We start from the raw sequence: 19345 nt of genomic DNA, 5'->3' as shown, positions 1-19345 counted from the left end.
TTGTTCTCTCTCTCTCTCTCAAAACAAATAAACTTAAAAAAAAAGAAAAGAAAAGAAAAGAAAAGAAAAGAAAAAAAAGAAAAGGCAAGGCAAGGGAAGAAAAGAAAAGAAAAGAAAAGAAAAAAAAAGAAAAGGCAAGGCAAGGGAAGAAAAGAAAAGAAAAGAAAACAAAACAAAACAAAACAAAAGAAAAAAAAGAACAGAACTGTTTGGTCTGTAACTAAAAGTCAGCTAGACTTGCCACCATCTGAAAATAGATTCCAAGGGAAAGAATGAATACCCCTTTTTTCAGGAGTTACTGTGTATTCCAAATATTACTTGTGGTAGGCATAATAATTGCCCTCCAAAGATGTCCAAGTCCTACTCCCTGGGACTTGTGAATATGTTACTTTCCATGGCAAAAGAAACTTCCAGAATGTGATTAAATTGAGGATCTTGAAATGTTGAGACTATCCTGGATTAACTGGGTGGACCCAACATAATCTCAAGTGTCCTTACAAGAAGGATGCTGGACTATCCAAGTGAGGGCAGAAAATGTGATGAGGGAAGCAGAGAGAGCCAGAGATCTGAAGATGTGACACAGATAGCTACAAAGAAGGAGGAAGGGACTGCAGAGTCAAGGAATGCAGGCAGAAATTGGAAAAGGCAATGAAATGGATTCTCCCTCACCTTTGAACCTCCAGAGGACATACAATCCTGCCAATATCTTGATTTCAGCTCAGTGAAACTGATTTTGGACTTCTGACCTCCAGAACTGTGAGAGAATGAATTTATGCTGTTTTAAGCTACAAATTTGGGACCATTTGTAAAAGCAGCAGTAGGACACTAACACATTAGTGTAGCCCAAACCAAGTGTAAAATGCATAAATTTTCATTCATTTATAAAGGAGATGTCCATATATATGTGCCTCTTCTCTCTCTGTGTAAGTTTTGCTAACAACATTCTGGACAGGTGAATGCTCAGGGCTTGCAGCGTGGAGTAAGTGAGGGGTTGGGGGGAAAACGGATGGGCATGTGGGATATATTTGCAGCATCAGAGATCCAAGGTAAAGGGATTAGGGTTACCATGGTGTATCACTCTCCCAGCAGTGAAGATTTCAAAGCGAAGGAGACCATATCCAGCCGACAGCTTGGTGAAAACTCTAATCCCTGACACTCGTTGTTACGTTTTTTCTTTCCTGACCAAACAACAGCAAAAGATTTAAACAGACTTGCTCTACTTACAAATGTCTCTAGAAATACATATGGCACGATTTTAAAATGTGCCTGGGGGTGGTTTTTTGGGCTGCAAAACCATCACAATTAGTCTTGCTCCCATTTCCTAGTGAGATGGCCTGCTAGGGATCCCCCAGGGAGGCCTGGCAGACAGCAGAGTGTGAACACTCAGTGACGGCCAGTACCTCCCCCTACACCCCAATCCTCCATCCTCACCTCCCCATCCTCCCATCCCTTCAACCCATCAAGCCCAGTTCAGCTCCAGGGCCTCTGGAGGAAAGCAGGACGGTAGCTGCCTGGGGCTCTGGGAAAGGAGATGGCTTACCCACCCATGTCCCGGGCAGACTGCCCCAGAGTGCAGGCATCAAGGGTCACCTGAGCTCTCACTGCTCTTTCCAACACGTGCTAATCCTTCCTGCCCACTGAAGTCACACAGGCCTCTGGGTGGCCAGCTCCTGGCATCCCCATCTCAGCTGTGTGGAATCCGCAGAAGCTGTTGCTCTACTAAGGTGCATGCGTGCCCCAGGGCAGCGTCGTTTACCCTGTGCCTGGTGCTTCCCTTCTCTTCTTGGCCACACAGAATGCGCCAAGACTTGCTTTAGTGGACTTTTATATTTTATACAGCTATGGTGACTTCAGAAGCACAAAGGCCGACTGTTTTCAAAGGGGGTCCTGAGGCCAGGCTGCTTAGCCTCAACTTTTGCTATGTAGCCTTGAGCAAATTTCTAATCACCTGAGGGTCTCGCCTTCTTCATTAGTAAAAAGAGGACCAATGGCTACTACTACTAGAATCTAATTCATTCTAACTCATGTGATTGCTGTGAGGTTCTTAGCCTGGAATACTTTAAGGGCTCAATTAATGTTAGCTGCTATCATTATCATCATTGCTATTGTTGTTACAGCTTTCCTGAGATTTAATTTATACATTCAGTAGTAATGTATTCAATTCTCACTTATGCATGGACAATGGGAACATGTACAGGAATAAGTTCCCTTTGCAGCCCAAGAAGAACTCACGTCTAGAGAGAGAAACATACATAAATACATGATGACAGGCTGGCCATACCACCATCATAGAAATACGGTTAAGGAAGACTAGTTAACCTACAAATGACTTGCAGTTCTTTGATCCAAATGTTGGGTCACAATTGCAAATTGGGGCCCCAGTGGGGTCCACATATTATGTGTGCTCTACTCTACTCAGCAGCTTTAAAAGATTACTTATTGAAAAAGATTGCAAACATACAGAAAAATACCAGTAATAGTTCAATAAGCACACATATACCCAGGATTTAGATTAAATCACTGTTAGCATATGTGTGTGTGTGTGTGTGTGTGTGTGTGTGTGTGTGTGTGTGTGTGGAGAGAGAGAGAGAGAGAGAAAGGAATTTTAATTACAGACATTCCTACCTAAGTATCTCAGCATGCATCTCTAAAAAAATTTAAGAACTTCCCTATAAATTCACACCACCATTATCACACCCAAGTAAGTTAACTAGAAACTCTTAGTATCATCTAATACACAGTCCATACCCAAATTTCCACAACTGTCCCCAAGATGTCTATTATAATTTTTATGTTTATTACTGATTTTTCAAACCAGGCTCCAAAAACACTCATTGCACTTGATCGTCAGATTTGCCAAGTGTCTTCTAATCTTTCCCGTCTACAACCTTCCCACAGCCCTGGTCTTTTTTTTTTTTTTTTTTTTTTTTTTTTTTAATGACTTTGACATATTGAAGAAACAGGATGGTGTATCTTATAGAATGACTCCTATTCTGGATATGTTTAATGGCTTCCTTGTAGCACGCTCAATGTTTTTAAAAAATATGTTTTTGAATTAGTAGCCTACATTTAGAATTCAGGCAATTTTGAGTAAAATACTGGCTTTCTGGCTTCTTTGGAAAAACATCAAAAGATATGACAGTGCTAGGCCAGTGTTGTTGGCCGGTTACAATTTGCGGCACTGTGTATGAGTGGCTGCCTTTGCAAAAGCACCCATGTTGTCTTCAAATTAATGCCCAGCACACATCTTCCATCGGTGCAGCACCTAAAGTCACTTTAGTTTATGACTGCATCAGTTAAGGTTCTCCAGAGAAAAAGAACCAATAGGATACATAAAAGGAGATTTATTTTAAGGAATTGGCTGGCTCATGGCATTGTAGAGGCTGGCAAGTCTGAAATCCGTAACTTAGGCAGGATTTCAATGCTACAGTCTTGCCAAATTCCTTCTTCTCTGGGAAACCTCAGTTTTTGCTTTTAAAGCTTTCAGTTGACTGGATGAAGCCACTGATATTATGGAGAGTAGTCTCCTTTACCTAAAGTCAATTGATTGTAAATGTCAATTGCAGCTACAACATACCTTCACAGTAATATCTATCTAGGCTTTGACCAAACAACTAACTGGGCACCATGGTCTAGTCAAGTTGAAACCTATAATTAACTATCATAATAACTGATCTAAAACCAAAATAGGAATGTTGGTTTTTACTTAGCTATCTTGTCTCAAAGGCCTTCTCCTCCTTCATATTAGTTTTCCATTGCTATGTGGAATGGAAAGTTTAAGCTCCAAACCTAGTGGCAATAAACAACAAACCTAAAACAATAAAATTTATTATCCCACAATTTCCGCAGGTCAGAAGTCTTCCGCAGGTCTAGCCAGGGTGTGGCTAGATTCTCTTCTCAAGGTCTCACCTTGCTGAAATCAAGGTGTGGGGTGAAACTGCATTTTTACCCAGAGCTTTGGGTTCTTTCCCAAGCTATCTGTGTTTTGGCAGAATTCATTCCTTATGGTTGTAGGCTGAGATCTGTCAGCTGGGAACCACATTCAGCTCTTAGAAGTCACCCACATTCTTTACCACATGGCTCCCTCCATTCTCAGATCAGCCAAAACTCATCAAATCTGAATCCTGCTTCAAATCTCTCGTTTCTTCTTCTGCAACCAGCTGGGGAAAACAAACAAACTGCTTTTAAAAGGTTCACATAGGGGTGCCTCGGTGGCTCAGTCAATTAAGCATGACTTCGGCCTAGGTCATGATCTCACCGTTTCCAAGTTCGAGCCCTGCTTCAGGCTCCGTGCTGACATCAGGGCCTGCAGCCAGTTTCAGATTCTATGTCTCCCTCTTTCTCTGCCCCTCCCCCACCTCAAAAATAAACATTAAACATTAAAAAAATTTAAAACAAATAAATTAAAGGTTTACGTAATTAGGTCAGGCCCACCAAATAATTTCCCTTAAAGCCAGCTGCACCATATAATATACTCTAACACAGGAGTAAACCCACCATAGTTATAGTCCCACATATTTGTTACACAGGAAATCTACATGGAAGGGGAAGATGCAGAGTCTTGGGACCCATGTTAGAAACTGCCTACCCCATGCTTCTTCAAGTTATTTGCAAAATTTCTTATTCTCTATAGTCACAGAAAGAACAGAATTACGGTGAGATGCTCAAAAATCAACTGGTGAGCAAAAACAATTTCCTAATTAGTACAAGAAGATAGCTAGTAGTTGAGCCATGCCTTTCTATACAGGATCAGGAGTATTTTTAAATAGAGCCTTGCTAAATTATGCATTCTCATAAAGTGTCAAGGGGATCTCCCTTTGTTTCTTTCCACAAACCCTGTCTTCAGAGTAAGAGTTTACTCATCTCTTCCCATTCTGAGCTTTATTGGTAGCTTCTTGTAAAACCAGTCTCAGCTGCACCCAGCCAAGCAAGCATGAAAGGCCTATGAAAGCAAAACCAGAAACCAAAGAGCTGCACAGACGCTTTGGCATCACGCTTTTAAAATGATCACACAAGGGGGAAGAGGGAAAAGATCCCAAAGGGGGGTCCACCAATGCATGCATTGATCTCAGAGGGGCTTCTGGGGGGGATTCCAGTTTCTTACACTCAGATGCTATTTGGTGTATAGGAAAAGCAGAAGGAAAAGGGAAAGAGGCAACCTTGAAGAATGGATGCAAAACCCAATTCCAGAGAACTGATGACTGTGCCACAAAATATGCGGTCACACTTATAGGCTTTATCTTTTCATAACTCTTTCCTGTGTGTTTTCCAGATCATTTTATAAAGAGAAGTCATGCATGTGTCTGCCAAAACAAACAAACAAACAAACAAACAAACAAACCAAAACACAACAGCAGCAGCAGCAGCAGCAGCAGCAGCAGCAGCAGCAATAACACACATTGGTCAAATTTCTATTATGCATTGAGCTCTGCAATAGTTACACTGACAGCCCTTGCCCCAGAATATTTCCTCAGAAACCTTTACAGGAAAGTCTTAAAAAGAAAAAGAGGATGCTTCCATACTCTTATTTGAATTTTCTTTTATTGGAAAATCTGGAACAACAACAACAACAACAACAACAACAACTCAGGCATTACTGGGTGGGAAGCACCCATTTTTCCATGGATCCAATGTATAATCCTATGCAACAGAGAGGAACCCAAAGCATAAAAAATATTTCATGAGTGTTGCTAACACGTCTTTTGAGCCTGTTTTACAAAACATTGCACTTGAGCATAGACTCAGTGGTCTCCCGAAATGAACTGCTGGAAGTCCCCTTGGGAAAGCTTTTCCTCAGTGAGGAGCCATAAATGACACCTCACTTGAAGTGACTGTGATCAGAAGAGTTTATAAGGAACTGAAATATTCTCATGAATTTTAATGTTTAACTTAAGCATTTCTTCTCCAAATGAAATCTAAACAGAAACCCTTGCCAGATACCTCTGGTAGCCAGGAGAACGAATAACACAACCTCCTGCCAAGTGTTTGAGATAAAAAGAGATTGAGAACAATGATGTAGCTCTCAAGAGAGTTTTTAGGTCATAGATTCCCCCATCCCAACTTTCTGGGGAGCTTTCTATTTTATATATCTAGGATGTTTCTTATTATATTTATTTAATGATAGAGGGTGGGGGAAGAGGGTGACAAAGCAACCTAAAAAGAAAGACGAGCATAACATGATGAGGGAGAACGTTGGGAATACAGCCAAGGCAGAGGCTGGGGGGAGTCACCAAAAGCAGTAGTCATTCATCATTCCTAACCTCAGAAATCCCTAAGTAAGGGTCTGGAAAGAGAGGCTGTGACTTGTTTGGATGTCACAGTTCAGAGTCACTGGATGGAAACAACTTCCTTGCCTCATCTGTAAATTAAAGCTCCTTTCATAATCCAGACTTTATTTCAAGGAAAGGTAAGAATGATCATATTATAAAACACAACTCTTCTTGACAACATAAATTGCAGTTCCCAGAAGTTTCCTTCATGTGTTCCAATATTATAATTCCCACTATTTACCACAATCACATGTAGTCCCCCAGAGATGTCTAGAAGATGGGCTATTTCAATCAACACCTCCTACAGAGTAAATAACTTCTTAGATCACAGCTTTCATCCATCCAGCGTTTCCTTCTTTCCAGTACTCTCTCCTCTCCCTCTTGACTAAGGAAAACTAGATTCTTTTCTCTGACTTAGCATTAGTTTTGCATAGGTGCTCACTTCTTTCTTCCTTCATGACAGCTCCATACCCAATAGGATGCCTTTTATGAGGGCATTTGTCTTTGACTGAAAGATGAAAGTGTGTCTATGGTGTTGGGTTAGAGATTAATAAGGTAAAGTTTCGGAATCCCACCTGAAGTTTTGAACAAAGTAATCCATTTTGGGGAGGAGGGGTGTTTTACATTGTAAAATGTTTAGCAGCATCCCTGGCCTCTATGTTAGTTGCCAGTAGGACACCCCTCCCCCGCTTGATAACCAAAACTATCTCCAATTGTTAAATGTCTCCTAAGAAGCAAAATTGTCCCTGCTTGAGAAGCATTAGACTAGGGGAATTAGAATAGAAGTGTAAAACAGAGTCCCTTTGCTTTGGTAGTTCAAAATCTTAGGGAGACATAGCGTGCTAGGTATAGAAGCATCCCTAGAAATGATCTTGATCATCTCTTCTTTTTGTGTATGTGAATAAACTATGTGAGGCACAGAGACACTGAATGACTTGCTCAGTCAGTTGTACAACAGGAACATTCCAGAAGAAAAAAGCAGCATATAGTCAAGCCTAAATTGTATTTGTGTAGACTGAACACATTATGAAAACCTGAAGAAGGGCAAGAGAATAATGTTGATTGGCAGTGGTGTGGAGAAGGTAGGACTGAGCCTCAAACAAGGAGCCCTTGAAAAGTGAGGCAGGAAGGAAGAAGAGGGAAGGGCATGCTAGGTATGCCTGTGCATGACCATAGCATGAGCAACGACTCCAAGCTAAGAGTAGAGCACGGAATATTAGAGGAACAAGACAGAGAGCACCCTAGAATGGTGAGATGAGGTTGGAGAGGTTGAGTGGGTCCAAATTCTGGAGGCTTCTGATTTCCTGGCTTAAGTCCCAGGTCTGGCCCAGAGCCTTCAAAAAAAAAAAAAAAAAAAAAAAGACTTCTGACATCCTCTGGGGGAAGGCAGAAAAATGGAAATACACAAAATGGGAGTCAAGAGATCTGGGTTCTAGTCTTGGCAATTCACTACCAGCCCAATGACTTGGACAAGTCCCTTTACTTCCCTAGATCTGTATCTGTAAAATGAGGGGTAGAACTGGATAATTCCAGGGCCATTTCCAGCTCTCACATCGTATGATTCAGTGAACACTCACCCCAAAAAATCCCCCCATAAGATGAGATACACCTGCTCTCACACTACTGGCTAAAGAGCTGTTTGTCACTTGCCCTCACATGTCTCAGCAGGTCCCCTAGGACAGCCATGAGGTGAGAGGGATGTAACTTCTGGACCAACTGTATGTCACATCCACATGTGAATAGCTTGACTGTAAGGAAATATGCTGAAGCCCCAAATGCTCCTGATTAGTTGCAGTTTTTCTGTTCCAGAATAAGGCCTGCCATTTCCAGCCCTGATTTTTGCTAAACACATGATTTCACAGTTGACTGGGTCCAGAAAAAAAAAATGCACAACAGCTGACGAACAAGTGAACAGAGAACAAGTCCTCTAACATGACATTATCATATCACTTAGTGGATTACAATAGAGCCAGTAGAAGGGGTTAGTGTTTTTTGGCAGGGACAAGGGCAAACAAGGACAGAATGTAACAAATTTAAAACTTCTTTTCAATGGGGGACACCACGGACAAGGTTAAAGGACAGCTAAAAAAGTGGAGAAAGATATTTGCAATGTCTAAAACCAATGAGGGATTAATAAGTAGAATATATAGGAAATTTCTGAAGGTCAGTAAACAATCCCAATAGAAAAATCAACAAAAGCTATGTACAGGCAATTTCGAAAAGATAAAACTCCAAAAGCTAGTAAGCATGAGATGTTCAAAATAAGGGATAATCCAGGAAATGGAAAATTGAAGGAATGATGAGATGCTACTTTTCGCCTATGAGGCTAGTTAAAATAAAAAAGCTGGATAATGTCATATGTTGGCAGAAACGTAGGAACTTCCATGTACTGCTGTTGAAAGTGTAAACTGCTACAGGTAGTATGGAGAGCAATCTGGCAGGTGATCAAAGTACATCAACACCTATGACCTTCTCTGGGTAAACATCTGTCTTAGTTTCTTAGGGCTGCCTTTGCAAAGTACCTTAAACTTGAGGCTTAAAGCAACAGAAATGTATTCTCTCACAGTTCTGGAGTTCAGGAGGGTGACATCAAAACATCAGCAGCGCCTCACTCCTTCAGACACTACAGGGAAAACCTTCCTTGTCCCTTTCAGAGTCAGGCAGCTCCACGTGTTCCTCGGCTGCATAATTCCAATCTCTGCTTCTGTCTTTATGTGGGTTTCTCCTTTTTTTCTGTGTCTTTCCTTCTTCTGTCTCTTCTAAAGATACCAGTCATTAGATGTAAAGCTCACCCTGATCCAGTATGACCTCATCTTAACTTGATCACATGCAAAGACTCTATTTCCAAATACAGTCACATTCACAGGTTCCAGGTGGATATGACTTTGGAGGGGGGACATTATTCAACCCAGTACAGTTCACTCTCTGGGCCCCCCAAATATATGTCCTTCCCACATACAAAGTATATTCAACATCCCAATCCCAACATCCCTCTAGATTTTAACCAATTCCAGTGTCAACTCTAAGTTCAAAATCTCATCTAAGTATCATTGACTCAAAAAGTTCCAAATCTCATCATCTAAATCATCTGAATCAGATATGAGTAAAATTGGAAGTATTGTCCATCATGGGGCAAAATTCCTCTCCATCTGTGGATCTGTGAAACTAGAAAACAGGTTATCTGCTTCTAAAATACAATGTTGGACAGTTATAGGATAGACATTCCCACTCCAAAAGGGGAAAAAATGAAAGGAATAAAGGGGCCACTGGTCCCAAGAAAGTCAAAACAGGGAAAATTTCATTTTCAATTTCAAGGCCTGAGAATAGTCGTCCATGACTCAATGCACCCTCTGGGCCTATGGCAGCCCTGTCCACTGGGCCTATAATAGTCCCCCCAAACCCTCAGGTCCATCCATGGTGGCCTGTCCTTTGGGCCTACAATGGCACCTCGGAGTCATCCTTTTTCTTCAAGAGTTGCAAATGTTTGTAGTCAGGTAGTTCTATCAGCTGATTTCCTATATGTCTTATGGAATCATGGAAGTCTGATAGCCTTTCTCTCATTTCATCCTGTCTCTGTTCTTTTCAGTCCAAGATGGTTGTGTTTCTCTGATATAACATCCTCCAAAGCTTTGTGGGTCTCCTGTGCATGTCACATGGGTCCATGCCATTAGACAAGAGGGTTCTTGTCTGTCAAGAAAGACAGATCTTTCCTGCATTATGCTATCCCGATCCCTAGCTTCTGTAGAGATAGCTGAGAGATCCATGGGCCATGTGGCTAATTTGTTGGGCGAAAGTTGTGCAGCCACACCTTCAGCCTTCTTTCAAGAGCACACTTTCCAACAGTGAATTTTCTTTTTTTTTTTTCAATATATGAAATTTATTGTCAAAATGGTTTCTATACAACACCCAGTGCTCATCCCAAAAGGTGCCCTCCTCAATACCCATCACCCACCCTCCCCTCCCTCCCACCCCCCATCAACCCTCAGTTTGTTCTCAGTTTTTAAGAGTCTCTTATGGTTTGGCTCTCTCCCACTCTAACCTCTTTTTTTTTTTTCCTTCCCTTCCCCCATGGGTTTCTGTTACGTTTCTCAGGATCCACATAAGAGTAAAAACATATGGTATCTGTCTTTCTCTGTATGGCTTATTTCACTTAGCATCACACTCTCCAGTTCCATCCACGTTGCTACAAAGGGCCATATTTCATTCTTTCTCATTGCCACGTAGTATTCCATTGTGTATATAAACCACAATTTCTTTATCCATTCATCAGTTGATGGACATTTAGGCTCTTTCCATAGTTTGGCTATTGTTGAGAGTGCTGCTATAAACATTGGGGTACAAGTGTCCCTATGCATCAGTGCTCCTGTATCCCTTGGGTAAATTCCTAGCAGTGCTATTGCTGGGTCATAGGGTAGATCTATTTTTAATTTTCTGAGGAACCTCCACACTGTCTTCCAGAGCGGCTGCACCAATTTGCATTCCCACCAACAGCGCAAGAGGGTTCCCATTTCTCCACATCCTCTCCAGCATCTATAGTCTCCTGATTTGTTCATTTTGGCCACCAACAGTGAATTTTCTAATTTTAGCTTCCTTTGTAGACCGGGTAGACTGAATCTCCCCAACAAGGTGCTGGTTCCTTTTTAATAGTCCCTTCCTCAGTTCATCTTTCTTCTCACATTTTACCATAAGCAGCAAGGAGAAACCAGGCTGTACCTTCAACACCTTGCTTACAAATCTCCTCAGTTAGGGGCGCTTGGATGGCTCAGTCAGTTAAGTGGCTGGTTTCAGCTCAGGTCATGATCTTGCTGTTCATGAGTTTGAGCCCCACATTGGGCTCTGTGCTGACAGCTCAGAGCCTGGAGCCTATTTCAGATTCTGTGTCTCCCTCTCTCTCTGCTCCTCCCCGACTCATGTTCTGTTTCTCTCTCAAAAATAAATAAATATTAAATTTTTTTCTTTAAATAAAAAGAAATATCCTCAAATATTCAAGCTCATAGCATATGAATTCTGCCTTCTTTCCCTCTTTTTTTTTTCCCAGCTCTTTCCTTTATATTTCCTTGGTATTCACTAATGAAAATACGTGAAGGTTAAACCATAGCAGCAACCTTCATTACCCATCTTCACATTCCTCATAGATTTCTTTACTTAGCCCCTCACTGTTCTTTCCTTCATTCTCACTGCTACTGTCTTCTTCACTACCTTTATCATCTTTCTCAAGATTTTGAGATTCCTCCATCAGCAACATTTCTTCAATAAATGAGAAAAACTCCTTGGCCTCAGGATTTTCTCATTCATAGATTAGAGTCATCTGACATCATTTTTGCCAAATGGTAGTCTTGGCTCATTTCTGCTCTCAGAAATTCTGTCATTAACTCTGATGGGGCATGAGTATCTTTATTAGGGTTTACTGTCTTCATCATTATCTTCATTGTTGGTGTCATCTTCACCATCATCATCTGTCGATTCAGGCAACTTATCATCAATATCCTGAAGGCAATGTTCATTATTTTTCTCCTGCTCTGAAAGGACTGCATTTTTGCCCACTTGACCTGTGCCCTCTTATAAGAAGGAAGATGACCATAGCTTACTTAGACTGTAGATTTGTGTCTGTATTTTATTTTCAACAGTCTTTGAAGATACTCTATTTTCAGTATTCTTTAAAGAGGCTGTATTTTCAATAATTTTTGAAGAGACTTCCTTCTTTTCTGAGAATCTCCTAGCTACATTTAGGGAGACTTGTGTTGGTGAGGTACAAAGTTTGCTTGCCAATCTTGGTCTGCCTCCAAGGAGGCATTTATCTGACATTGCTTCATTTGGTTCAAGCAACACTTTTTCCTTTGGATCAAACACTAGCAATCTGCCATTCTGTCTATATTTTGGTACCTTTCTGCATGCCACCTCAGCAGCTATGGAGCCCTAGAGCCTGAACCTGCTCATGGTTCTTTCACACTGCCTGTCCACAGAGCAGACACAGAAGGCCAGCCCAGCTCATATTTGGTGCCGAGTTTAGAGCAGGGAGCTGAGACACAGCATTACCATGCACACCTTTTTTTTTTTTTCTTTAATATTTATTTAGTTTTGAGAGAGTGCAAGCAGGAGAGGGGCAGAGATAGGGGAACAGAGGATCTGAACAGGGATCTGCACTGACAGGCTGACAGCTGCAAGCCCAATGTGGGGCTTGAACTCATGAACCGCAAGGTCATAGAGAAAGAATGAGCAGGGGAGGGGCAGAGAGTAAGGGAGAAAGAGAATCCCAAGCAAGCTCCATTATCAGTACAGAGCCCGACAGAGGGCTCAGTCTCACAAACTGTGAGATCATGAGTTGGACACTCAACCAACTGAACCACCCAGGTGCCCCCAAATTCTGCTTTCCACACAACAAAGAAAACACAATTCGGCCAAGTTTTCTACCACTATGTAACAGGGATAACCTTTGCTCCCATTTCCAATACATGTTCCTCATTTCCTTCTGAGCTCTTGCCAGAAGTACTTTTAATGTCCATTTTCCTATATGTATTCACTAAGACCACAGGCGCTTTCTCCTCTGTGTTGTTCCCATCTTTGTGAGTTTCTCATCAGAATCTAGACTTTGATTATAATGTGCCTCAAAACTCTTTTAGCCTCTGCCCATTACCCAATCCCACAGCCATTCCCACAATTTTAGGTATTTGTTACAGTAGCATCCTAATTCCAGGTAGCAAATTCTGTGCTAGTTTCTGAGGGACACCTTAAAAAGTAACACTAAATTGCTGACTTAGAACAAGGAAATTTATTCTCCTATAGTTTTGAAGGCCAGAAGTCTGAAATCAAGACTGTGCTCCTCCTCTGAAGGAGGGGGAGAATATTTCCCTGTCCCTTCTAGGTTCTGGTAGCTCCAGGTGTTCCTTGGCTGTGGGTGCATAACTCCAAGATCTGCCTCTGTCTTTTCATTGCCTTCTCCTCTTTGTCAGTATCTTCCCTTCTATCTCTTATAAGGACAATTTTCATTGGATTTAGGGCATGCCCACCTGTATAATGCAGGATGATCTTACCTTGAGATCTTTAATAATTATATTTACAAAGACCATTTTTCCAAATAATTTCATATTCACAGGTTCTGAGGGCTAGGATATGGATGTACCTTTTGGGGGGCCACCATTCAACTGACTACACATCCCAGAAATATTCTCACCTAGATTCATGTGGGTCTAAACCAGAGATATTCACTGCAGCATTGTTTGTGGTGGTCGGGAGATGGATGCCCACCACTAGGACAGCATGTAGGTATAATATGGTGGATGCCCACGGACTGCCCATGTGCACCCTACATTTCCCAGACTCAACAAAGTTGGTTAGGGCCATATAATGGTTTTGGTCAATGTGTTGTGAGTGGCAGTGACATGTGTTACTTCTAATCTGAGGAACATAATAGTGGGTATGAATTTTCCATGCTCTCTCCTTCCCTGACTCAACAACCCTGTAAGAAATGTTGCCAGTGCCATAGCTATGAAATACAAGTGGTGCAGATCCCTGAATCACAGCTTGAAAAGGCTGCCTGGAAGAATGGCCAGACCTACAGAGGATTCTGCATGAATGAAAAAATACACTTTTATGTGTTAAGCTACTGTGATTGATTTGGGGGTTGTTACATGAGCATAGCACCGCCTACTTTGAATAATGTGTAAGCCATGAAATACTACCATTTGTTAGGAGCAACAGATCAGAAATACATAGCCTCACAGATAGATCTTAAAAACACAATGCTTAATCAGAAATCAAAAAAGAGAATGAGATATAGAACATAATATCATTTACAAATTTTAAAATAAAGGCAAACAAATAAAATACCCATTTCACAAGAGCACATCTAAATTTTTAAAAATACAATTAAAATGGAGGTGGGGGAGAGGAATGAGAATGGGGTGAAAAGGAAATCAATCCTTCTATCAAATAAAGGACTTGCCAGTTCTAATTACAATAATATTCCAAGATCTGAGGAAGATGATTAACCAGACAGAGAGTCTCCTCCTCAGGGCTAAGACAGAAGCTGGGGTGTTCTGGCCTAAGGTGATGCCCCAGAAAAAAAGACAGAAGAGTAGCTTGGGATCTGCTGAGAGTTTAAGCAGTGAGGATGAAAAAGAAAAGAGCCAGCAAAGGAGCCTGGGGAAGAGGAAGACTTAGAAAAGTTGAGAAGGTAAATAGCCTAGATGAAGTGTAACAGGATCCTAACAAAGAATGTGGCTAAGGGAGTGAAAATGAAGGTGTGGATAAAGGTATTGGACTAAATAAAACACAATTAAATCCAACACCTCTACCAAGTCCTACAACTCCACCATGACATGGCTCTCTTCATCTCTCCTTGACCCACTACTTCCATACAGCGGTCTCTCACTTTTACAAAGTCTCAGGGGCCAGACACTTGCAGTTCCCTTTATCTCAAACAATTACCTCGCCGTTCCCGCCCCATCTTTCCATGGCTTTTCATTCAAGTAGGTGCTCTGAGAGGTTCTTTCTGACCACACTTCCTAAACTGGCCTTCCCATCACTTTCTTTCCCATTCATTTACTTTCTTCATAGCCTGCTTATTGTCTGAAAGTAGAATGATCTCTTCACTATCATCTCTCTCCACACAAAACCTCCAACTCCATAAAAGCAGGACCCTGTCTGGCTTAATCCTTACTGTATGCAGAGTGGTTGGAACATTGGATGGCACATGGTAGGTGACTCTGATAAGTTCAGCCCAACTGATGGGGTGCACAGAGCTGCTAATAACAAGTGAGACAGGAATAGTGAGAAAAGGAGGATGTTTTGAGAAATAGACAATGAGTTCAGTTTTGTCAATGTTGAATTTTGAGGGAGCCTGTGACATATCCAGGTGTAGCTTTCAAATAGGTCATGAGTCAAAAACTAGGAGAGACCAATAGATTTGAGAGCTGTTGGCAGTCACAGTTGAAATTGTAGGGGAAGAAAAAAACTTTTTACTCTACCCTCTTAGGTTCATTGACTGGAGTCCTTAGAATCAGACTGACAAAAGACAGATGAAAGGAGAAGAGACATACACATTTCATTTGATGTTAATTTTTATGTAACATGAGGGCCTTCTTAGAAAAGATGTGAAGAACCAAAGAAGTGGATAGGCCTGAGAGCTTATACATCAATTTTAACAAAGAATGATGAACTATAGAGATGTAACAAGACAAAGGAAAAGGTTTTGGGGGCTTCTGGGGATTGCAAAGAACGGGGAAGTAAATATATAAAGGAAAGTAATGGAAGACAAAGGTTATCTTAGTAAGGTTTTTTGTGCTGATTTTTCATCTTCTTCATGGCCATAAAACTTCCCCAGGAGAGGGGATTTATGGCAGTCCTTATTTCTCAGGCGTTTCTGCTTTTAGACAGATAAAAGAAGCTTTAGAAAGATTTCTTTCTATATCTGTTGAATCTCAAATGTCTTTAGCTCAAAATAATTTTTATGCCAAATCTGCATATTTTGGGGTGGTATATTCTGATTCCCTTCAAAACCGTGAGGAGAGATTAGGTAGTAGAAAAAGAGAGAACACCACAATTGAATGAGGTCATAGTATACAATGCTTGAAAGCCACTGTGGAACCTAATCTCAGATTCCAAGAGATCTGCCTCTGATTCTAAGCTAAAAATATAGCATCAAGATTTCAGTGCATTTGCCCATTGTCTGGCAGAGTGGGACAGATGTAATTCCTGCCATCCAGGGAGTTTATGCTTAGCTAAAATATTCCATTCACGCTGAAATTAGGGTAGGCACAGCTGGGTCCCTGGAACACCAACTTGAAGCCCCTCCTGCCTAAAAACCATTGTTCTATCTTGGAGTCCCCCCAACAGAGCCCTTTGGTCACCTGAGGCTGCAGAGATTGAAACATTGCAGGAGCCTGGGAATGCATCACTTCTGAACAGAAAGCTAATAGTTCTGTTCAGATCAAGGTGGCCTTTAAATAATCTACATCAACCACAGTCTTCTTACCCAAAAGTTCTAGACTCAGAGCAAGTTGCCAACAGACACACTGAAAGAAGAAGGAAAATGCTGAGCCTAGGGACTAAATCAATTCTTATTCCTCATTGAATATTAGAATCATCATGGGAACTTTAAAAACAGACACACCACCTAAGTCTCTCCTCACACCAATTATTATTTTTTTATTAAAAATTTTTTTTTAATATTTACTTATTTTTGAGAGAGAGAGAAAAATAAATGAATGAGCAGGAGAGGGGCAGAGAGAGACAGAGACACAGAATTTAAAGCAGGCTCCAGGCTCTAAGCTGTCAGCACAAAGCCTGATGCCAGGCTTGAATTCACAGATTGCAAGATCATGACCTTAGTTGAACTTGGATGTCTGACTGAGCCACCCAGGCGACCCTCTCCTCACACCAATTAAATGAGAACCTTTGGGAGACAGGGATATGCTTAAAACACTACAGGTGATTCTAATCAGTCATGGATGAGAAAAAATGGCTTTGAACTATAAAAACGTGTCGCTGGAAAATGTTCCTTTCTCCCTTCCCTCCTTTCTTTCCTGGAAATAGAAAACATAAAAGAGGGGCGCCTGGGTGGCGCAGTTGGTTAAGCGTCCGACTTCAGCCAGGTCACGATCTCGCGGTCCGTGAGTTCGAGCCCCGCGTCGGGCTCTGGGCTGATGGCTCAGAGCCTGGAGCCTGTTTCCGATTCTGTGTCTCCCTCTCTCTCTGCCCCTCCCCCGTTCATGCTCTGTCTCTCTCTGTCCCAAAAATAAATAAACGTTGAAAAAAAAAAATTAAAAAAAAAAAAAAAAAAGAAAACATAAAAGAAATCTCAGCATGTATGCCTCACCCAGGCCAGACTTAGGTGATCAGCACCCCTTTGAGCTCTGCCTATGATTGGTGGTTGAATGAATCAGTCATCTCCTGTTCCCAAGGAGCGACTGGGGAAAAAAGGTCCACTGAGAAATCAGAGGGAAGGAGGGAGAGTAGATCAAGTCCCGCAGACAGCAGGATAACTTTGGTGGGTGCTGACTTGTTCAATTGGTATTTCCCCCCCCACCCACCCAACCTTCCCACCTTCCCCTTTGTCATAAGGGATGATCTTAAGAACTTTAGACACCACCAGTAAGAAGTCAAGTCCAGAATTAATTTTTGGACTTCTTTAAAACAATGAGTGGCTTAAAATCCCAGGAATGGGAATCATGCTGACCTTAAATGCTGTGTTGGATGATAATTAAAAGCATTTGGCACAATCCACCACTGCATCCTTCTTGAAGCCACCTTCTTAGTGACAGGATACATTCCACATTGTTCTCCTGTGTTTCTAAATAATGGCTCCCTCTCCGTTGCCTTTACTGCTCCTCTTCCTTTCCACACTGGTCTCACACTTTTCTTGGAGGATACCCAAGGCATCTCTGTAGAGCTATAAAATTCCTCAGGACAGCTTGAAGCATAATTCAGCCCTATCCCCTCATTTTATAGGACTGAAAACCAAAGCCCAAAGAAGGTAAGTGATCTGCCCAAAGTCATAATTAGTGATAGGGTCAAGAGTAGAATTCATGTTTCCAGAACTCCATCTGCTTTCACTGCTTAATTCGCCTTAACACTGACTTGACACAGGAGGAAAAACACCAGCCAAGTGTTGATTTGTATGAAGTTCCTCCTTTCCAGTCTCCTAAATTCTTGCTCTTCAAACTACAGTCCACTGGGGCGCCTGGGTGACTCAGTTGGTTGAGCATCCCACTTTGGTTCAGGTCATGATCTCGCGGTTTATGAGTTCGAGCCTGACGTCAGGATCTGTGCTGACAGCTCAGAGCCTGGCGCTGCTTCGGATTCTGTGTCTCCCTCTCTCTCTGCCTCTCTCCCACTCACAGTCTGTCTGTCTCTCTCTCAAAAATAAATAAACATTAAAAAAATTTAACAAAATACAGTCCATAGACCAGTAGTGTAAACCTCACCCAGACGTACTAAATGAATCAGAGTCTGCATTTTAACCATATCACTAGGTGATTCTAAGGCACATTTAAATTTGAGAAGTACTTTTCTAAATTAGCATTTGGATATTCAATCATACAGAGATTCAAGTACTTATTTAACACACGCTGTATAAAGCAGGATGATAGCCATTGAGAAGGTGATAGCACCAAAAACAAACAAACAAAAACAAACAAAAACAAAACACCACAAATAGAATTTAATTATCTTAAAAATTTCAGAAATAATGATAAATTGAGGTATTTAGTTGGAAACCAATGATACAGGCAGATCTGATAGCCTGGTTTCTATATCAAATAATTCTGGACTTAAATATTGTAATCATTAAAAAAATAAAAATTTAAACACCCATCATCCTGGTATTAAGTGCATATGTCGAATTCCAATGCTCCCAAACCACTCTTCATTGCAATCCAAAGCCGTTGCTTGAGTCAAAACCACCATGATGTAGGAATGACTCTGTGTTCCGGTCAAGGACTAAGCACCAGTTCCATTCTGGCTATTGTAAAACTCCTGGCACAGAATAATTGCTGCACTATTTCCAATTTCCTTGATCTTCCTGTTGTCAAAAACTCATTTCTGGTATGGATTCAAGCAGGCCCAAATCACACCTGATGTCTGCCAACTTTCCTTCCCTCTTTTCTTATTAACTGAGTTTTGCATCAAGAGTTTTGGCCTTTCCTCGTCTCTTGGCAACAGAGTTTCCAGAGGAAGTGCAAGAGCAAGGGCACACACAAAGACTGTAACCAAACAAAGGCAGAGAGGATAAAGGTATCCAGAGTGAAACACAAAACTTGTGAATGGGGCCCCTTTGGTAAAATGAGAGTATTTATCAAATCCCAGGCATTACAGCTCCTGTGCTCTCTACTCCAGCACTATTTTTGTGTGCTCAAATAACGGCACTTGTAACAATCTAGGTGACTCTAATTGACTGCTGATTATAAATAAGATCAAGGGCTACCTCATGGAAACAAAAGACCTTGTAATAACTATACTAAGATCAAGGGCTAACTCATGGAAACAAAAGTCCTTAGAATAAATATACTTGGAAGGAAGAGCAACACGTGTACAAAACAGTAATGTCAATTCAAGCCAGGATGTGACAGTAACCAAGT

The 19345-nt window shown here is 41.4% G+C and overlaps 1 protein-coding gene and 1 pseudogene across 1 annotated transcript in view; both read right to left on the bottom strand.

The window, feature by feature from the left end:
• TOMM7 (translocase of outer mitochondrial membrane 7) overlaps positions 1–19345 on the bottom strand; it is a 205185-nt gene that overhangs the window by 49919 nt on the left and 135921 nt on the right. The window lies entirely within an intron of this gene.
• Positions 10259–16219, bottom strand: LOC147583212 (glutamate-rich protein 2 pseudogene; annotated as a pseudogene).

Source organism: Puma concolor, chromosome A2 (assembly GCF_028749965.1).
Source record: "Puma concolor isolate L17-30 chromosome A2, mPumCon1.1.hap2, whole genome shotgun sequence".
Taxonomy (NCBI): domain Eukaryota; kingdom Metazoa; phylum Chordata; class Mammalia; order Carnivora; family Felidae; genus Puma; species Puma concolor.
Note: the sequence above shows the minus strand (reverse complement) of the source record. Positions and strands in the feature narration are given on the sequence as shown.